The 20,796-nt window shown below is 39.0% G+C and overlaps 1 protein-coding gene across 20 annotated transcripts in view; it reads left to right on the top strand.

Annotated features, from left to right (window-relative positions):
- NRCAM (neuronal cell adhesion molecule) overlaps window positions 1-20,796 on the top strand; it is a 145,373-nt gene that overhangs the window by 27,485 nt on the left and 97,092 nt on the right. For all 20 annotated transcript variants that reach the window (XR_010027615.1, XM_063155228.1, XM_063155226.1 and 17 more), the window contains exon 2: window positions 17,502-17,576. The gene's annotated coding sequence lies outside the window, so the exon portion shown is untranslated. The remainder of the gene's footprint in view (window positions 1-17,501; window positions 17,577-20,796) is intronic.

Raw genomic sequence — 20,796 nt, 5'->3', positions numbered from 1 at the left:
ATGTGAGAACACAGAGCCAAAAGTCAAGTGTTGCTCTGAGCAGACCAGATGCTCCTGAGACATCTAAGCTGTGTGCTGCACGTGATCGGGATGCAGCTTTTCTTCCAGTTGCTTTAAAAAGTGGTTGAGAACAACTTCCTAATTTAAACACATGGAAGGAAATTATACCTGAGAAAACTGTTACACAATACTGAGCTAAAATTAGAGCTCTGTTCAAATCTGGAAATTAGTTTTTGTTATGTATTCATTCCTGGTTTGAATCATTTTAGTTCATACATATGGGTACAGTGCTACCAAATTGCATGAAATATATATAACTTGCAACAGTTGATCATGTCTCACCCTTTATCTTAAGGGAGGAATTGTTAGTGTTATCTGGTTTTTAAGCTGTCTGACATTAGTGTTTGCTGCAAGCTAGTTTTGTTTGAAACATTTCAGCCAAAGTAATTCAGTCACTTCTGAAGATGAGGACAGAGTAGAAACTATTGAAATAAAAAAAGCCACAGTTTTTACTTAGAAACCTTTCCCTTCCTTACAGCATTGGTACTTTGTAATTACTATGACCAATTACTGGCTGAATTAAAGAACCTTTGATAAATTTCAGCTTGTCTGTTTTCAGTACTAAAGCATAAACTGTAACAAATACTATAACTAAACTGAGTGCATCCCAAATAATACCTGGAGGTGTCTGACAAGGCTTGGTACTTACAGTAATAAGCTATTGAAGCTGGCCAAGTTTGGGGCTCGGCAAAAGAACCAGTGGCTTAGGGGGAAAAGGAAGTTTGCCCTTTGGTTAATAATATTGCTTGTCAGTTTTGAGGAATGAGTAGCTGGTAATGTGGAAGAGCAAGGAGAGTCAGCAAGAGGGTGAAGAGTTAGGCTCAGACTCTGTGAGAAGTTGTGAAACTGGTGAAGCTGGGGCTTGGAATTGCTCGGCAGGAAACAGATCCTTCCTTGTTAAGCAGCTGGGTAAGGTGTCTGTCTTGACACTGGTAAGTGCTGCATCCTCTAATGGCCTGGGCACTCCCACACTGTGTGCTGTCTCCTCAAGTCATGTGTGGTAATCCCGTGCCTTTAATCAAATGGTGGTTTTGGAAGGTTCAGTTCAGTGTCTGATATAATACCAAGACTGCCAGGATCTTCTTTTTCATAGCAAGGCCTTGGTTGTGTATATTGTGTGTGCTGGGGAACACAAGACCTTACAAGAGCCAGGAGCTGCCTAGGAAGGTCTTGGAGCACTGCTGGCTGAAATAGAAATGATGCTGTCCACTGCCAACAGCCCCCAAGTGAGGTGATAATTTGAAAAGCCAGCTGAGGGAACCAAACACTGTGGATGGTCATGCAGATCAGTGCTTAAGCTCCTCCAGAGACCTTTTTTGTACTCATGTGTTGTCATGATGAATATGGCAGAGATTAGGCCTCTGAAGGTGGGGGATTGGGAGAAACAGATTGACCTAAAAAACTGGAAGCTTATTTATATGCATGCATTTGGAGGACAGAAAGGATGAGTGCAGTAGGTAAGAGTAACAGCTGGGAAGTGAGGAGATATCAGGAAAAACCTGAAGAAAAAGCTGAAGCTTAGAGAGCATGAGATGAGGTCAAGGTGCAGCAGTATTAGAAGAGGTGGGATACAGATGCACAAAAGGTTCATCCAGGCTGAAATGTGCTTGTGAACAGTATCCATTGCACAGCTTCAAAGGCTGACTCCAAAATTTTGGGGTCATCTTTCTGTTGCTGTGTATTCCGCTGCAAAAGCCTAAGTTATCTCTTCTGCTCATGGCGTTTTGTGAAGAAGCTTCCTTTTTTAAATTTTTCTTCTTTTTAGATCACTTGTGCAGAGGTCAGAGTTTAGATCACTTGAAACAGATCTGAAGTTCCAGTTCTGCTTTTAAGCTATGTCATTATTTATAATGAGGAATAGATAAAATTTTTATTCCCAAAAATTTCTCTGAAGATCTGCTATGAAAGGTTTGCTGAGAGAAATCAAAAAACTGCACAATAAAGGATTCAATAGAAACATTAGAATAATTTTGCAAATGTGGTGGGAACTTTAGTCTCATAGTACATGTGCATTATAATCATTACATGATAAGGCATGCTGAAATTGATGTAAATAATCATCTGCTTCTATAAGGGGTAGGGCTGAAATTGTTGCTGGAAAATTTAATTGTTGTTATGGTTATAGAGATCAGTGTAAAGATAACAGTTCATCATACCATGTAGGGTTTATGAAATATACATGGAGTTGGATGGGGGGGAAGCACACGTAGAAAGAATCAACAGGCCACTCCCAGAGCATTAAATATCAAACTTTTCTGGAGAAACATTTTGCAGAAGCTCCCCCATTCCCTAGGACTGAATTCCCAATTGCTTCTAGCATGGACAGCTTGAGTTGTCTATTTTCAGATACCTACTGATAGTCTTATGGATCTTTTTCTCGCTTTCTTCTCCTGGAGTTGGTGCTTGTGGCGTGGCTGAAGCCCCAGCTTCCAGGCTAAGTGACAGTGCTGTCTTTGTGGTGCTGGCAGGTGACCTGTCAGCTCTTCTGCTGCCAGGCAGGGGCGTTTGCAGCACACAGACCCCAGCTTCTGCTGCCCCTTGGGAGAGCACAGAACTCGGAGGCTTTAATCATTTGCCAGCTCACAAAAATACTTTGGGTTTTCCAGCCTTGTAGCTAAGATCAAAATCATCTCTAGTGAAGTTCAGTGTTTTTAGTGTTCCTAGCCTCTCTTCCTGGGGTAAAAGCAATTCCTAGGTATAGTAGGGAAAGAGATATGGGGTTTATTTTCTTCATTATCATAGTTTTGCTGCTTATTAGAGGAGTCAGGTGGTTTCTGTGGATTGCTCACCTTCTCAGCAGGTGGTGAAAATCAGTTTGATACCCTGTAGTTTTGACAGGCGTTACCATTATATGTAGTGGATGCAAAATGAAAACATCTTGCTATCATTCTAGACTGTGTTGTTATCAGTTGTCATTGTAGTTCTGTTTCCTGTGTTTCAATACCCAGGTGCCTGAACTAGCTTCCTAAATATAAATGCACTTTCCACTTGCCTCTGATATATAAAAAGGGTAAGGACATATTCCACAGGGAATGAAGCAGAGCTTACTTGAATGAGAGGCTGATTTAGACTGTCAGATACATTTAGCTGAAAGTGAAACCTACCATTAATGCAGGTACATTACAGTGTTTGCTGAAAAAGGGGGCGTGATTTGTGAAGATTCTGGCCACTGCTGACACTTGTAACATTGCAATTTGAATTGGATTGGTAACTCGGGTCAGGAGGATTGGGCTGGGGAGAGCGTGCAGAGTCCTGGTAGCTGCAGAGTGAGAAGGAGACAAAAAGCAGAACCAGGTAAGTCTGGGAGGCCCATACAGAACACAGTGCAGAACTAGTGTCTCTTACTGTGATCTTGTCATCACCAAAGTTCTTTGTTTCCTGAAGCTTGTGTGATTGTCACGCTGGTGCATATCATCTGCTCTGTAGCCCTGAGTCGTTTCAGCTCTCGATAGACAGCAGCCAACTCGACTGTGCCATATTAAGTAGTAATATGCAGCTTGTAGAATTCTCTGTAGAACAGTCTTACATTTAAATCTATATCAAAACGATTTTTTTAAGCTTTCATTTTCAGAATAAGGGAAGGTTCATGTACTTCACTTTATTTGTGCCCATCTGTATTTTATTAGCTTCTGTATTAACACAGAAGGGATGAGGGACTATCTCATTTCTTCTACTGACAGGTCCTGTTACTCTGCTGTTGGCCACCTAAGTTAATCCCAGTTCAACATCATTTATCAGGTTACATGGAGGATGTCATGCCTTTGCAAGGCTGGCAGAAAAGTGAGCTCTTTTAACAGAACTGCCCTTAGCATGAGGCTTAGGTGGGTTTCGTTCTTGTTCAGTTTAAACATAAAACCAGAATGACATTCTGAAATTATCAAAAGCCATTGTTATTTTATCAAGATTTTTTTTCAAAATAGTTTTTGATTTTGACTTACAGTTTTATTTTTTAATGCAGATACCATCGAGTTGATAGTGTTGTAATTGGCATGAAGACACAGTTCTTCAAATGTCCTCAGGAGCTGAGGAAGCTGCAAGTTTTGCACTCTGTGCTTTAAACCTGAATCTCTATCTCACAAGAGTTCTTTAATGAATTTTTTATTTTGGTAAAATAGACATCTTGTCAGTGTTTAAAGTCAAAACAACATTAAATGTTAATAATGCCACAGCTTTAACTTGCTGTGTATTTTAAAACTACCTTGGTGCTTCGAAGTCAGTTGGTAGTGCTCAGTGTGAACCTCAATCAATATATGCCTGTAAATCCTTTTAAAGAACCTGCAGTGCCTATTTTTTTCTTATACTCTTTGTTTGCTTGGTTTTTTTCTTCCTTTAACCTGTTTGAATTCCCATCTTGGATCTAGCTTTGTCAATAGTATACACTTACTCCCTTGCTGTTTGTAGTGTTTGTAGAGTAAAAGTATGTTTTTAAAATTGTTCTTTGTGGTCCTTGCCCAAGTATTTTTCCTTTTCTAATAAGGGAGAGCTGTACATATATACCACTACTGGCTGATGTGATGGATTATCCTAGACAATGACACTGTGGCAGCTGCAGAAAGTAAAAACAATCTGATTTGCAATTGGAAAACAGTTCTACAGCAACAGCAGAATAAAATACGCTTTTTATTTTATTTCCTGGTTTACTTAATATGTCTTCACGTCTCCAATCTTTGTTTTTCCATAATCATCCTTTAGGTATTTTTTGGTTTTATGTACATCTAATAAACTTTACTGTTCTTTAAAGTAGCTAAAGTAATTAATATGTTAACTAGTTAATTTTAGGTTTAAGTATATTTTCAACTAAACCTCCCCAAAGCTTAGCAAAGTGAAAACAGATTTTTATTTCTATGTTTGTAGAAAAGAATTGCTAAAAGCTTATTTACCAAGTCAAGAGACCTGCTTGAATAGTCTCTTAAGATGAAAAAGAAATGCTTTCAGTGTTTTGGGGTTAAATAATAATTTTTCATAGGCTGTGTTTGCTAAGGTAATTTCCAAATATGTCTTGCAGAATTTCAGTAGGACTTGGGTTTATCATAAGTTGGCATTTCACCCATCACAGATCCTGAGCCTAGTTTAAAAATGAAGTAACGTCTCTATCATCATGCTTTCAGGGAAGACTAATAATAGAAATTGTTATCTACAGACCATAATAGCATAACTAAAACAATAAGATAAGATTAAAGTTTTTATTTTATCTATTTACTTGTTTTTCCAGTAAATAGTGAAGTTAGAGAAATACTGGAAGATTGCAGGGAAGAAGTGTAACTCATTGGAACCAGGGGTTTTCTTAATACTGAGAGGTGGTACTGAGAGAGAAGGGAATTAGGAGACCATGTGACCAGGGTATTCACAGATCCCTTCTATACCATAATTTTTCTTTGTGTGTCAAAATACTGACAAATGTTAGTACACTGAATAAAACAGCATCAGTTTTAGTCATGGCCTGTGGAGGGATAGAATGTAAGAAAATAAAGATAGTGCAGAAGGCAGTCTCACCTCTGAGGAGCTGCAGCTGCACCAATCACCAAAGATTAGGAACAGGCCTGCCCTTAACAGGCCACAGCTGTGTCCAATAAGGATGAGTGCTACAAAAGAGTGGGACAGCTGGGTGAGGAGAGAGATGGAGTTTGTTGGTTGTGCTGTGAAGGAGGAGTCAGTGCTGTGAGGAGCTGCCCATGAGAATTTGCCAAGAAGGTATGGGAACTTTGTAATAAGATGGCAACAATGGCCATAGAAGCCCCTCAAAGACAAGGTCCTTACTTTCTGAGTTCACATTTGATTACTGTGTATGTTGTAAGCTCATCACCCTTTGAGGCATGAGGCTGTGTTTGTTTGTGCATGTGCTATCTATGCTTCTGGAGGAGAACACAGCGCATTTACCTCAAGCACCTGCTGGAAGTGCATTGGTTTCCTGGGTAGAGCAATTTGGAAAACAGAGCTGAGGCTCTTGTGTAAGTAAAACCTGTCCTACAGATGGAGATTTCCACTGAGTTTGTAAAACAGGTAGCTATTTTGCAATTCTATATATGGCATACAATTTGGTAAGCAAAAAAGGGCTTTAAATGGATTATATTTAAATACAGAAGTTATATGTAAATTGTATTCCTCCTTCTACAATTGAAAAGTAAAATAATTTGATACCTTTAGACTTGTGTCATACACTCCTAATGAAAGGAGGAGATGGTGTTATTGCAGAGGCACCACACGGCCTCAGGAGGTAATCTAACATAGCTGTACCTGCTGGTGCCACAGCTGCTGCAGTTACAGCTGTGCCATTTCCCAACTGCTCCAGTTCTGTCTGAGCAGCAGGTCTGGCTGCTGCAAACCAGGTTTGCTGTACAAAGGCAGTTGGTAAATAACTGAACTGGATGGTTGGCAACCCCAGCAGCCTCCTATGTGCAAAAATGATTCCAAACACCTTTGCTATCTGAGCTGCTAATAAAGGAGAGGTACATCTGCTGCTCATCAGGTTTTTTGATTACTGCAAAGCAGGCTTCTGCAAAGTTCAGGTTCTTTAGAGATTTCTAGCTTTCTTTTTTTTTAATCCTGTAGGAAGTAATTTGACAAATGTGTGAAGTAAGGAAAAACCTATAAAGGGCACACCTTCTTTGGGATTTTTAAGCAGTGATAAAGCCAGTTTCTATATGCGTGTGAATATTTAATCCCTTCCTGCAGAGAAGACAAAATCATGCAATGCATGCAAATCAAAACCTGCACCTGATGTGAATTTGGCTGCAATGAATATGATGTTAATTATTTTAATAAAATTTCCATATTATAATATTTAATATTTACTTTATTTCTACATGAATCCTACCCTTCTGTTTTGGTCTTTTTGGTTACTGTATACAACCTGCTACTTTCTTCCTCCATTGCTAGTATTTGTATAGTGTATTTTCTTGCTGAAACCATCTTTTGAATGTGTGATTTTATTGCTTAGTTTACCTCTGTTTCTATATAGTTTTACTGTCTTTAAAGGAAATACAAATAGTTCATTTTTTTTTCGTTGCAGAGGTGAAAAAGCTATTGTGCTTATGTGGCTCCTGCTTAATGTTCTCACAGTGGCTACTATAAAAATGAAATATTTATTCTATTCATGCAACCCAAATTCAGCAGTTAGTTGCTACACTAAAGCATTTGACAACTTACAGAATATTAATGACACAGTGTCTTTGTGAAGATGTGAAAGGCACATCTAGACACAATACTTTGAAATCACAAGTATAATTACAAAGAAAAATATCAAATGTTCTATTTCCATAAGTAATGCCGAATTATTCAAATGTATTTAAAATCAAATGTGCTTCTAACTGGACTGCAGCGAGGAATGGTTTCAAGCCTTTTGAGTGGTTTTTTTTTTTTTTTTTTATATCCAGGTCAATAGTTGAAATTTGTTCTAGATCAGTAGTCATGAAAATTAATTTGCCTATCAGCAGATTGACAAAAAATCTTTTTAAAATTGAGACCTTGAAGTCTTAATTGTATAGTATGAAAGGGCTCTGCTGTAGTGAAAAACATGCCATGTTTAAGAAGTTAAACCTGAAAGCAGTTTAGTGTGTTTTTTGGGGGCAGATGTTCATGTTTTAGTCTCAGAAATAGAAACCAGGTTTAAAGTGAAAGTTTGTGGAAGATAAAGCCCAGAAATGCAGTTATGTTCAACTTTTCCCTTTTGAAAATGGTCAAATTTATCAAAATGGGGGCTTCCAGTCCACACAGCAGTTCCCAGTGTGGGTGTGCATGTTCACACGTGGTATCCTGTGGAGCTGCTCAGTTTTTAATGCCCCCTTCCCTTCCCCACTTTGTGCCATTCCAGTTCCAGCTGTGCGCAGCAGTGGTGCCTCCAGGGCTCTCCTCTGAGGCCAGCAGTGGGCACTGGGAAGAGCTGGGACACAGCAAAACTGGCACAGAATCAGAAGGTCAGTTTTTTTTGTTTTATTAAGACTGCTTTACTGCTGAGTGCTGGTTTTTTGAATGAAGATCTTGTAGTTGGAATTTACTGGAAGAATTATTACAGATTTGTGCCTTTTTTCAACAAACAGCATTGACTGCAATGCTTTCTGGAAGAGAGATTGGAGATCAAATGTACTTTTTTTTGCTAAGTAGATGCAAGCCCTCATGGTTTGTCTCTGAAGAAAATCCCTATTCATCGTGTTTTAGGATCTTTGGATAGCAAGGACAAAGGGGTAGAAAAGAATATTTTATTTTTTTTTTTACTTCAATATGTTCCTCAGATATTATCTGCAAGGGGAGAGATTGTCTTCCCTGTCTCTAAACAAGCTGTGCCACTGAAGCCTGGTGCTGAAGACTGGGTGAGCCACAGCCAGTGCTGCTCAGTGTAAAGGAGAAAGCACTGCCACACATCACGTTCCTCTTGCTCCTATTTAAAAGCAAATTACAGCTGTCTGTGCCAGTGCTTTGGGGAGCCCAGTTCCTTTGTATGCTTGGCACGCTGTGTGTGTGTACAGTCCCGAAGGAGTTTCAGGTGGCTAAACTTAGTTTCAAGATGTCAGTCAAGTTATTGACACCATTAAAGCAGACAGCTTCTAAATGTTATCAAAATGATGCAGAGAAAGAAAGGTAGATAGCTAGAGAGCATTCAAGTAAAGTTTAAGGCACTGCTAATTTTGGTGTTTCTATGTGTGATTATAGATGAGGGTGGACAGAGGAACGTCAGCAGCTGAACGTGGCCTCCATTCCAGCCAGATTCTCTTTGGGTCATGCAGGCTCAGGTATAGCACATGTAGCACATGCAGAAGTTCAAACAACCTGTGCCTTACCAAGAAAGAGAAAAATCTTGGACCCCTGCAGCCTCCCCAAAAGATTTCTACATCCAAAGAAGACTCAATTTCATTGATTTTTTTTTTTCCTTTCCTTGAGAACAGACAGACTCTTGATTCTGTCTAGTTGGGATTTTTTGTTGGCCTGTTTGAATGGTTCTATTTGAATGGTGCTTTTTGTTTTGTGTTCCTTTTTGGTTGGTTTGGTTTTTTTTAACAGAATCAAGATTATAACTTCATAGCTGTCATCTTCTTCCTTTTATCCTCTGCTCTTTCTTTCACAGGCTTGATTCTGTGGTGTTTTTTTTTTTTTTTAATGTGAAGTTGATGCAAATTCATTTTGGCTATGCACTTGATGTCTTTAGTTTCAGTAACTTTCAGTTAGCTACAGGCACTGTAGCACCAGCAGATCTGTTTTGTTCCTGAAGCTGCAATTGCTTTTCTAGCTGCTGATAAATCTCCTCATCCTGAGGTTGAGAAGTGCACATTTGTCTACACTTACACTGTGTTTCTTTATATTTACATGGCTTTAGGCATCCAGTAGTCAAGGGCGCTCATTGTGCCCAAAGAGGAAGGGCAAAGCATTTGTTCCACTATGAAAAGGGATGGAGAACAGTACTAGAGAAAATCTTGGTATAATTAAAGTTAATGCTGTGAATCTCATTATGGTGCTTCCTCATTAAAAAGTAACGTGAAAACATAAAGAAAGTTCATGTACAATACTTAACAGGATGTACTGATAAAACAATAAGGTGAATGAACCTTGAGTTATTTGAAGAGGACTCTTCTCAGTCAGCTGTGCTGGAATCACTTCAGGGAAATCTCACACTCCTTGGCAACTTCTCTGTGTGATAAACAGCTTATGTGCCTTACGTGTGTGAACAAAGGCTCTGCCTGTAAAGGATTAAGAGAAATGGAACCTGCATGAGTCTGCATCCCCAGAGTGTGTGAGAAGGGATTTTCTGTAGCTGGCAGATAGTCTGCTTTGGCTGATACCATGAACTTCAGGAAAATGTAGAAAGGATACAAAAGTCTAAAAATTGTGATTGGGACATATAGGCTACAATTATTTTGGAACAAAGAATAATTACTCAGATCTAGTTAAAAATTACTTAACCTGATTTCCCTACCATAGTGTGTTGGTGACTGGTAAGAAGTAACTGGCTGTGTTCTTGTATAGAGCCTCCTGTTGTTTGTAGGAGAAAAAAAAGCAAAAGGAATAAATTATTGCTGAAACAGCAAGGGATTTAATTCAAGTATGTCCATGAAATTCCAGTGGTAACAACTTAAAACCAGTAGAAGTGGTTATGATGAAGTTTTCAAGTAAATAAATAAATTCTATAATCCTTAGAGGATCCTGCTCTTCACAATTTTTGCTTTGTAATATCTTAGACTTATTAGATACTCCTTAAAATTCACCTCCCAGCCCAAGTACTTTAGGTTGAATTTTTGGGATAAGGATACGCAGGTGACAGTGAATAATCACCTTGCATATCTTGTTATCCCTGTGAAACTGTCTTTTTGAATGTCATCTTCATTTTAAAGTAGTTTCAGACTCCACAATCATAAAGGTGTCTTTCATAAAGAAACTCAAAATTTTTGTGCACAAAATTATGATTGCTGAAAGCTTTGCTGGTAAAGTAAAGGAAAATTAAAAAAAAAATCAAGTTTGTGTATGCAAAGCATGGCAAAGAGAAAATGAATCTATCAAAACATGTACAAGGAACAAAGCAAGACTATGCATTTCTTTAAGTCTTAATGTTTTGCCTCTTGATTTTCAAACAAACAATATTAGTAGTAATAGTAGTATGATCCAGGATGCCTAATCCTGGTCCTGGTGCAATCATCAAATTGAAATACCATCTTACCATTTGTCATGTGAACATAAACGGTGTACATTTCAATACTGAAGTCTGAACTCTAAAAATTATACTATTGACATGAATTCAGTTGTAATTAGGCATGCAGTTAGGCATGCAGAAGCTTAAAAAACATTCAGTGTGCAAAGTAACAGGTAAAAGAAGCAGCCCATTTTATTATCATGGTATGATTGTGAGCCTCTGATCTTCTTCATTGCCCTAACCAAACTGCAGGAGCAGCTTTTATTTTGGGTCTTCCTTTGCCCCATTCCTGGGTAATTGTGAGCTATGCTGCATTTTAGAGTTACAGATCCCATATGTGTTTGCCCAGTCCAACCTCCCAGAGTCCAAAGCCTGTCCCTGGGGTTGAGGGGTTGAGCAGCACCATGAGGTTAGCTCTTCAGAAGGTCTCAAATGAGTATTGCCCAACTAAATTTTGATGGGAATATGACTTTGACCTCAGCATAAGTGATACGTGTCTTTTCCTGAGTATTATCATATGTCTGGAAAGAGTTGAGGACATTTGGAAAGGAAAGCCAAAAATCTGTGCAAAATTTCTTAGATGTATCGACAGTTCCTAGATATTTCCCAGAATCTTATTTTTATATTTTCTAACAAGCAGATCTCAAAGTAAGGAATTGTGTGCTGTATGTGCATATCTGAGTTTTTTTCTGCTTAAAAAGTTCAAGAGGCCAAAAAATGGTTTTCTTAATAAGCAAAATGTGCACTCAGTCATTGCTAGTGGTTATGTTAGTTTAAAGCTTCCTGAGGCTGAAATGGCACTAAGATTTTAAAGGGTAATATTATGATTACAATAAAAAGTGCCTATCTCAGTGAACATTTCCAGAGGCAGACATGGTTATTTCTGTTGAAGAAAAAAAGCTATTGTGACTGAAAACCTTCTCCTAATAGAAATGTATTGGAAAGTAAGGGACCCATATCAAAGGCTTCTTTTTTAGTCTCCACCACAAAGAGCCTGTTTTATTATGATAGCTGCTGTCCTGGCATTCAAGTGACAGATTTTGCTATGGGTTTTGAGCTGTTCATTAAATATAACACCTCCATTTCTTGAATGTTGTGAGTAGCCCACAGAGTAGCTACTGTCTGAAAGATGGGAGTCGCAGTGGGAAGCTGAAGGGGACTGGGCCTCTGGAGCATTTAGTGTTTAATGGATCTGCAGCTGTAGTGAAGCAGTGTGCAGAAATAATTCTGATTAGGCTTGGTCAATCAGATGACAAAATAAGCCCTGCCCTTCCATCATTCAGTTCTAAAATTCAGAGGACAATTCCTGCTTAAACACAGTTAAACACAAAAACTCTGTCAACCCGTTATATATGAGCTGATTTCTTGATATAATATGCTGTCAAAGGCAGAGGAGAGCAAATAGTTAAAGCTACTGCCTTACCCAAATAGTTTTCTTCTGGGACTTTATTTTGGAAGGAATGGTTGAAACCATGAAAATAACTATTTTGAGAATTGAGCTTTTCCAAGAATTAAATGTTACTAAGCAAAAATAGATGAATACTGTGCCATGCTTGTGGCATGGTAAGTAGCTTCTTATGTACAGTTTCTTGCCTGCTGTTGTTGTTTGAATGTACAGCTGTAAATGTGCAGTTAAAGAATAGTAGCTGAATGGCAGAGGCTTTGCCTAACCAACACTGAACTATTTGATGATAAAGTTCCATGTAAAAAAAAAAAAATTAATGACCTGTAATGGTAATTAACCTCTGATTTTTTTATCCTTCTCAACTGAGTGTTAGCAGCTCTAGAATCAAGACATATGTGTGAAGTCAGAGCTCAAATTAGCGTACTCTGGTTCTATTTTGTCAAGTTTAAGAGTTCAGGTGGATGCAGTCATTATTGAACCTCACTGGCAATCTGCTTTAAAGTAGATTCTTAATTCCAGCTCATGCTTTTGTGAGGAAAAATATTGTTCTAAGAGGCCTTAAAACTGGAATAGATTTCAAAAGGACCGGATGGAGTTATTGTTCTGAACTGGTTTTGGTGCTAATAGAGACTGACAGAATTCATCCTGCTAGCTATAAAAAGATGCAAAACCCTTAAAGTCAGAAATGTTTTAACTGGACTTAAAACCCAAACAAACAAAAAAGAAAAAAGACAAACAAAACCTAACCAAAACAAGAAAATCAATCAATCAAACAAGCGAAAAAACACCAAACCAACCAACAAAAAAAAAAAAAAAAAGAAAAGAACAAAAAACCAAAAAAAAAGCAAAGGGAAAAAACTGGATTTGTAACAGAACAAACTAGAAAGAAACTGTTTAAAAACTTTCTTTAGGAGTTGAAAAAAATGTTAGTTTTCTATACCAGTGTTACTTCCAGGTAGTTCCTTGAAAAGGAAGGGTGGTCCAGAGGCTCATGTGGCGTATGAGATCAGTGTCTGTAGGAATGTGGGCAAGCACATTTGACTCTTTAAAATGTTTTGCTTTATTTCTCAGTACATTTTTACATTCTTACACTGGAATTTCACCACGGAGTACAGATTGTAGTTTTTGCAGTGATCTGTCTCTTAGACACCCTGTTGGAGATGGGGGATTGTCCCAGTGGCAAGGCGTCAAGGACAATAAATGTAAGGGAGAAATTAAACTGTATCTCTGGGTAAATAGGCAAGTCACAGGTAGCTGCTTGGAAGGAGATTGTGGATGTAAGATCTGGGGAAAAATCTTAATGTTGATTGCATTTTCTGTGCACTACATGCGAAAAACGTAAAAAACCCCTATATAATATGTTCCTTTGGTTTTTTAAGAGAATCTAAAAATTATAAAAACCAAAACAAATGGAAAAATGCTCTAATAGTGTGAGTGTAATTTTATTAAAAGGTTCATGCGGCTAAGCAGATTTAGCTGTGCTTTTCTGTAAATACAGGGAAATGTTTAACCCCTATTGTATGGCCACAAAGGCTGTGCTGATGACACAGGAGCTCGGGGGGCCGAGGACAAAGCGCCGGGCGGCTGGAAAGGGCCCCTCTTGTGCGTGCCCTGCCCACAGGCCAGCAGCAGCAGGGCTCAGCACCAGAGTTTTGTCAAGCTTGCAACATGGAGGATAGCATGGTAAAAATTCTTACCTCTTACTAAAAGGAAGAAAAGGAAAAGTAACCCACCAAAATAAAAGGAAGAGGACCATGACAGCTGTGTAGCTACATGCACAAGGTAATGGCCGAGTTCCTTTCTCTACCCTGGTACTTCCCACTCACCCAAATAGTTGAGGTTGATGTACCTTAGTGTTAGTTAGTTTGATTTATTGGAATGAAGTATCATGAAAAAATTCAGGTTATGACTTTGAACTGGAGAACAAACCTATGCTATGTAACTTACTGAAACATTCAACTTTGATTAATAGTCTAGGAATTGACAGAATGAGGTTATCATTTGTATCCATGGAGGAAGGGCGTGGCTTTGCAACATATTAAAAATCAGATTAAATCTGTTCTGTTTTGACTAGTATAATATGAGTAAAATTTGGGCATTGTCCTTACGGATGCTAATATAATCTAGGCTGGACTACCCACTCTGGGAAGTGTCTTCATGAGGGTGTGTGTATCAGAAATGAAAAAAACCAGAAATCTACCTTTGTAGTATTTCAAGTGTCTTTTTTTCCATTTTTACTTTGGCAGAAACATCTGGGGTTGGGCACACCCAGAAATAAAATAGATGACAGCAAGATGGATCACTGCCCTCATCAACCAGCCAGGGTGGTTTCTCCTTTCTGAGAACTCCTCATTAATCCTTAGCTCTGAAAGAAGAAATTACACAAGGCTGAACAATGGAGCTCTGCAGTACTGGATTGCATAGAACTGTGCTTAAACACATTAAATATCACAAAGCAAATATCTTATATTAAAGGACTTTGCACGGTTTTGTAGAGCAAACAGAAATTGAATTAAATATATGTGTATATAGATATGTTATTAATTTTATGAGAAAAAAGCAGTAGTGAGACACTATGCAGCTAAGGTTGCATTAAAAATATTAAAGTGTCTTGACATGTTAAAAGATAGTTTTGAGTACATTTTATGTAAAACCATTTAGTCAATCAGATTATATAATAAAAAATTGGGGTTTTTTTATTTTGAATTTCTCACATGTGAACTTTTTTGCATAGTTGCCTATTGGTATCTGTGTATTATTTCTTTTTCTAAATTCAGCTTCCATGCAGTCTATCAACACTTTTACAAGAAAAGCAACAATGCTAAGTTATAGTTATTTCATTAATATCTGAACAAATAAGTATGCAGTAAGCATAATGTCAGGTGCAGAAAACTTAAAAGTGTGCTTTACATTTCCACAATATGCTAGTGATGAAGCAACTTATGAGACCCCAAATATATCTCATAAATTTTAATACATGTTTCATCTGATCTATGGACTTGTTTTAGAACCATCATTTTTGCCCTCCTCCTTGATTTTTGTTTCCTACTCATTTTTTCCCCTTCTATTAGTGAATCTTAGAAGTCTTGAAAAGATTACCCATGGTGTCAACAGAGCTATGGTTTTCTGCTGTATATGAGATCTTATGCAAGTCATCCCTGGGTTTCAGAACATGCCTAACTTTTAAACAATGCCCTTGAGGCTACAGATGTTCTTAAATGGCAAAAACAAGAGGACAGGGACAAAAACCTGTCATTGAGGTAGGCTGGTTGGCAAGGGCTGGGCTACATCTGCATTTTAATGCTTTAGAAAATTAGTCTCTTAAAAAGGAAGGCTGGCCATAATCTGAGTGTGGTCTGGGTGCTGTGGTGTTCCTGCAGCCCTGATAAGCAGCTGGTGTCTTTTAGTTTGGAGCACCTGAGATGGTGGGAGCTGTGTTGCAGCCCACCAAAGCCATGGTGTTACAGGCTAACACTAAATCCTGGTGTCTGCTCTAGCGGGTCCCATGGAGGCAGGCAGAGGCTGCAAATGAGGATGCAGTGCCTGGCAGGAGAGAATTGCAGGGCTCTCAGGAGTGGAGAATCAAAACTTAAGGCAGCCTTACCCATGCTGTTGTTTGGAAGGATTCTCCAGGCTGGAAGGTTCCCTAAAGCACGCTCAGTTTTTGTCTTGGAGACAGTTTGTTGGGGACTGGAGCCAGCCAGGAGGCAGCATGAATGGCAGGGTGGGTGTAGCTGGTACCTTGGTGTCATGGGAGCTCTGTGATCACTGTCAGGCTGTGCTGTGGTCAGTTTGGAGCTGCACACAAGTTCTCTGCTGGCTTTGGCTCATCCAAGTCCTGCTGGTTTGCAGGCAGCTTTTCCAGCTGAGTATAGAGGCAGGGGGTTGGAAGTGATTTGAGTGCCTGAATAAAGATTAGGGCAATGAAGGGAATCTCCTAAGAGAATTCCAGCCCAGTGAAATAAATTATGTATGTATGCCAAAACTCCTGATGTTACAAAGATAATGTATTGTTTCCAAGGTTTTATTATGTGAGAGCAACAAGTTGTTTTGGAAGAGCATGATAAAAAGCAATTTATGAGAAGTGTTTTGTTGTTGCTGAAAGAAATAGCTACAAGGGAGTTCTAGTCAACAGTTAAGGTTTGACCAACTGGCAGGCCAATCTAACAATAAACAGGCTTTTAAAAGTATATGGAAAGAAATTGTATGACCGAATTATGAATTTGATGAGAAACTAAACTGATATTCCTGTGTCAGCATTGTAAGCTGAGATGTTGCAATCTTCTGGTTTGCTTTACAAAACAGCACCAATCTGCAGTTAAGACTAAACAAAAAACTTTAATTACTTTCTGAAAATAAAATGTATATGCTTTTATGTGCAGAACACAAAATAACAGGTGCTGCAGTGATGCTAATTTGTTGCTGTTTGCTGCAGTTCATCACCAGTTCACTGAAATAAGGACAGCATATTTTGGCAAGCTAAAAGATGATAAGGGGACTCCTCAGAAAGTTTTTGAAGCTCACTTTTAAAATTCCTGGTCCTTCTTGAACCTTGCTTACTTGAAAGTTTGACTCCTCATGTGCACTACTATGGAAAGATAGGCAACTTGTTTTCAACAAAACATTAAATGTGTTTAAGATAGGTTAAAGTAACAAAAAGTGACAGATAAGAGGAACTGACTGCAAAGTTCTTGTCAATAAATGAAGAAGGTAGCAGCTGAATTCAAAACAAGCCTCTCCTGCTGTCTTCTCTTTCTTTGTTTTGTGCTTTTAAATTGGGGGAGGAGGGGAGCAGGGGATGTGAGTTCCATCCATCCACTGGAATTTAGGATGTTCTCCTAGAAAGTAGGAGTTAAGATAAATTAAAAATTTCTCTTCCCAGCCCTCTCTTTCTGGGCAAGTGCTGTTTGTGACTAAACATTTCCATTTTGCATCCCCCTCTTCCAGTGCATGTCTTCAGAATTCTGGGCACCCAAAGCACAAAGAGCACTGAAGTGTTTACTCCTGAGGCACCCAGTGTGCCTTACTGGGTGTGTGGGTTACTGAACACTGGAAAGAAGCAGTTGAGCTTCCTAATCATCTTGCCCAAGCTTTGTGGAGCACTGACTGGTTTTTACCAATGGTGCAGAGAACCTGGATAAACCATGGTTGCTCTAGTTTGATCTAAGTGGCTGTTTTGGAGAGTTAAATACAAAACAAAACTTTGAAACCTAGGGAGCTGCTTTTCTTTCTACTGCTTCTTGTTTTTTCTTTGGCCCAACATATATTAATTAGCTGTTACTAAAATACAATTCCATTTGACTTAACTGAATTTAGTATTGCAGCTTTATAAAGACACATATGAAGTATTTGTTGTGATTTAAGAGTGAATGTAATTATTTACCTCTATAAATATTTCATGTTGTGTGTTATTTTTTTCAGGCAAGGCAGTAAAATAAAGAGATAAGAAGGAAAAGTAAAGAGAGACCAACTTTCTCAGAAGTTATTTATACAAAGGTAAGATAATTTTTCCCTCTAAATTGTATTTTCCCATGCTAAGTGGGGGAAAAGCCCTAAACTACTGGCATTGATTTTCTATCTCTTAGGTTTCCAGGACAGTCATATAACATGTTATGCATTTACCTGCATTTTCATGTTTGTCTGAATTAACAGTCTGTGATTTATGTTAGGTTTGTTTTTTTTTTTTTTCATTTCATATCAGATTTCAGCTGAAGGGCATATCAAAATATGTTAACTAGAAAAGCAGCTAAAAATATTTCATAGTTTCACATAATTGCAGGTAGCCTTAATCATCTCTGATGTTCTTTACTGGTGTCAGGGCAAGTCAAGTAGTGAAACAGTGAGTCAGGAAAAAATAGACTTAGAATGACCATGAAATATTGTACCAAAAGAATTGGAAGTTTTTTCTTCTAGCATAGATCACAGATTCAGTGATGGGAACATTCTGAAATCTTTGCTCAAATGGTTTAGGTTGTAACACCTTTTTCCCAGTCCCCCTTGAACTCTTCCCTGCTCTCTCAGCCTAAGATGATAGATAGCTTTACTTGAAGTGAGTAGTAGCTGCTGAATAGTCCTCTGTGGTTGAGTGTCTGATTTTCTGTAAACTAAAAATCTGATCTCGAATGTGGTACAGTATGTAGTTCAGTAGAACAGGACTTTTATATCTTTTACAGTATGTAGTTGTGGATGATTGTAAAGCATTTTATCCCTCATTTATGTGGTCAAGCAGACAGAGCACCTAAAAGCATCAGTAATATGTTTAAAACAGAGAAGGGCGGAGATGGGCACTGAAGCATTTTGACTTCTGAATTACTTCCTGGCAGTGTTACTGAAAGTAACATTTGAAGCATGTCTCTCTGCAATGAAGGTACTTTGCTTGTTTGTTTTTTACCTCTTCTGAAATGGTTCTTGTCTTAGTCACTCAGGAGTTAAATGCTTTATTGGATAAAGAGAACGGTTACTGTAAGGTTTTTAAACTAGAGTGCTCTGAAAAAAAAAAAAAAAAAAAAAAAGACCAAAAGACCATTGAGGACTCTGAAAGGCTTTTTGGATGGTAAACAAGTTTAGGAAGCTCTGAAGTTCTTTGGCTTTGCTACTGGCTGCTCTCTCTCACCAGGATCCTGGCACCCTATCACTGTGCCTTCATTGCCTCCATTGCTCCAGTTCTCCTGTCAGGGAATGCCACCATACAATGCATCCCCTGGGGCTAATTGTATGAGTGACAACCAGCCAGCTCCAAAGTGACAAGTGTTTGAATGCCTAATTGGGTCAGTGCACAGGTGCCTGCTCTTCATGAATGAGATGTTCTAGCTTTCCTCTGTGACGTTCTCTTGGTTCCTCTCATTTTTCCTGCAGTAGTGAAACAAAAGTGTCAATACTTTGATGTGAGAGAAAAGGCTTTGTCAAAGGAGAAGGATGATTTCCCATTGCCCTGCTTTGGTTAAACTAGCTTTACTGCTTGAGTACTGGCTGGAGGAGACACACAGAAATTCATTACAGTGATGGAAGTTTGCTGATACAAATGGACATTTCAGTAGACAATAAGGTGAATAATTTGACTGGTAATGACAAATACATTGCCTTAATCTCTATGTTAGATGGTTCTCATACTGTTTTGACCTGTGGACTTGGGCATCAGAAAAAGAATGGGAGAGAAAAAGAAGTTATTTTGTTGTATTTGCGCAGTGAGGCTTTTCCTTAGTGAAATAAACAACTTGCCTTCATATAATGAAGTCAGACACAGACAACTGTTTTTTCTTATTGAAGGCTTGGTGTGTGCATAGAAAACAACTGACATTAAGCCCATGGTCTATAATACTTAGATGTGTTTGCCTTCCTTTTGTCTCTTCCACAAAGAACCATAGGATACCTGGTTAGAGAGGGAGTCTGGAGGTTGTCTTGTCCAACACCCACCCTGATCAAGTAAAGGAGCTTGCTGCTTGGACAGCTGTTGAACAGCCATAGAGTAGAAAAGGGCTTTATTTTGTTTAGGTGGAATTTCATCTGTTTTATTGCCTTTTACCCTGTTGCTGGGCACCACTGAGAAGTGCTGTTTACCCCTGTCCCCCTGAGGTATTTATACATGTTGATAAGGTTCCTTGCAGCCTTCTCCAGGCTGGAGTCTCAGTGCTTTCAGGCTCACCATGTCAGATGCTCCAATCCCTTAATCATCTTGGCAGTCCTACCCTGGACTGCGTTCTGGGATGTTTATGTTTGCTTTTACTGGGCAGCCCATGAGTGGACACAGCCCTTCAGGCACATCTCAGCAGTGCTGAGTGGAGCAGAATGATCTTGATCCTGACCTGCTGACAACATCTTTTCCTAATGCAGCACAAGATGCTTTTGGCCTTCCCTGCTGCAAGGGTACCCTGCTGGCTTATGGTCTTGCTTGGAGCCCATGAGGACCCCCAGGTGTTTTTCTGCAAAGCCCTTTTCCAGCTGATCATCCCTCTTCCTGTTCTGTTTCTTGGGGTTATTTCCCCCTAGGTGCAGGACTTTGTATTTCCCTTTGTTGGACATCATAAAATTCCTGCTGGTTTATGGCTGAGCTTTTCAAGGTCCCTCTGAGAGCAGCCAGCTGGTCTGTGAGCTGTTCCTCCCAGTCGGTGTCATCAGGAAACTTGCTGAGAGCACACTGTATCCCATCATCCAGGTCATTAATGAGCCAGATAAATGGAACTGGCCCTAGTACTGATCCCTGGAGTACACCAGCAGACTTTTCTCCAGCTAGACTTCATGCTGATCACAACCCTTTGTGCCCAGCAGTTCAGCCAGATTTCAGTATATCCCACTGTCCACTTCTGTAGTGTGTACTTTATCAGGTTGTCTATGGGGAATTTATGGGACACCATGTCAAAAGCCTTGCAAAAGTCAATATAAACAACATCTGCTGCTCTCCTGTCACTCAGAGCCTGCCATTAGCTGGTTTGTTCTGCCCAGAGTGTCTCAGTCCCAGCAGGTGCTGCTGGCAGGGTGGCTCCAGGAAATCACTGTTTCCCCAGTGCAAGGTTTGTTTAAAACAATATTCTCACTTTTGCTTTGGCTGACTTGAATGTGTATTTCTAAAGTAATGCTTTTTCACTGGTGTATACTTAAAAGTGTGAAGAGAGTTATTTAAATATTGTCAAGTTTGAAAATACTCTTAAGTGGTGTGAAGTCAGCTAGGTAGCTACTGTCAACACTGTTTATACAGCAACTGTTTATGTTCCTCACTGTC

The sequence above is a fragment of the Melospiza melodia genome, chromosome 4, assembly GCF_035770615.1.
Source record: "Melospiza melodia melodia isolate bMelMel2 chromosome 4, bMelMel2.pri, whole genome shotgun sequence".
NCBI lineage: Eukaryota > Metazoa > Chordata > Aves > Passeriformes > Passerellidae > Melospiza > Melospiza melodia.
Note: the sequence above shows the minus strand (reverse complement) of the source record. Positions and strands in the feature narration are given on the sequence as shown.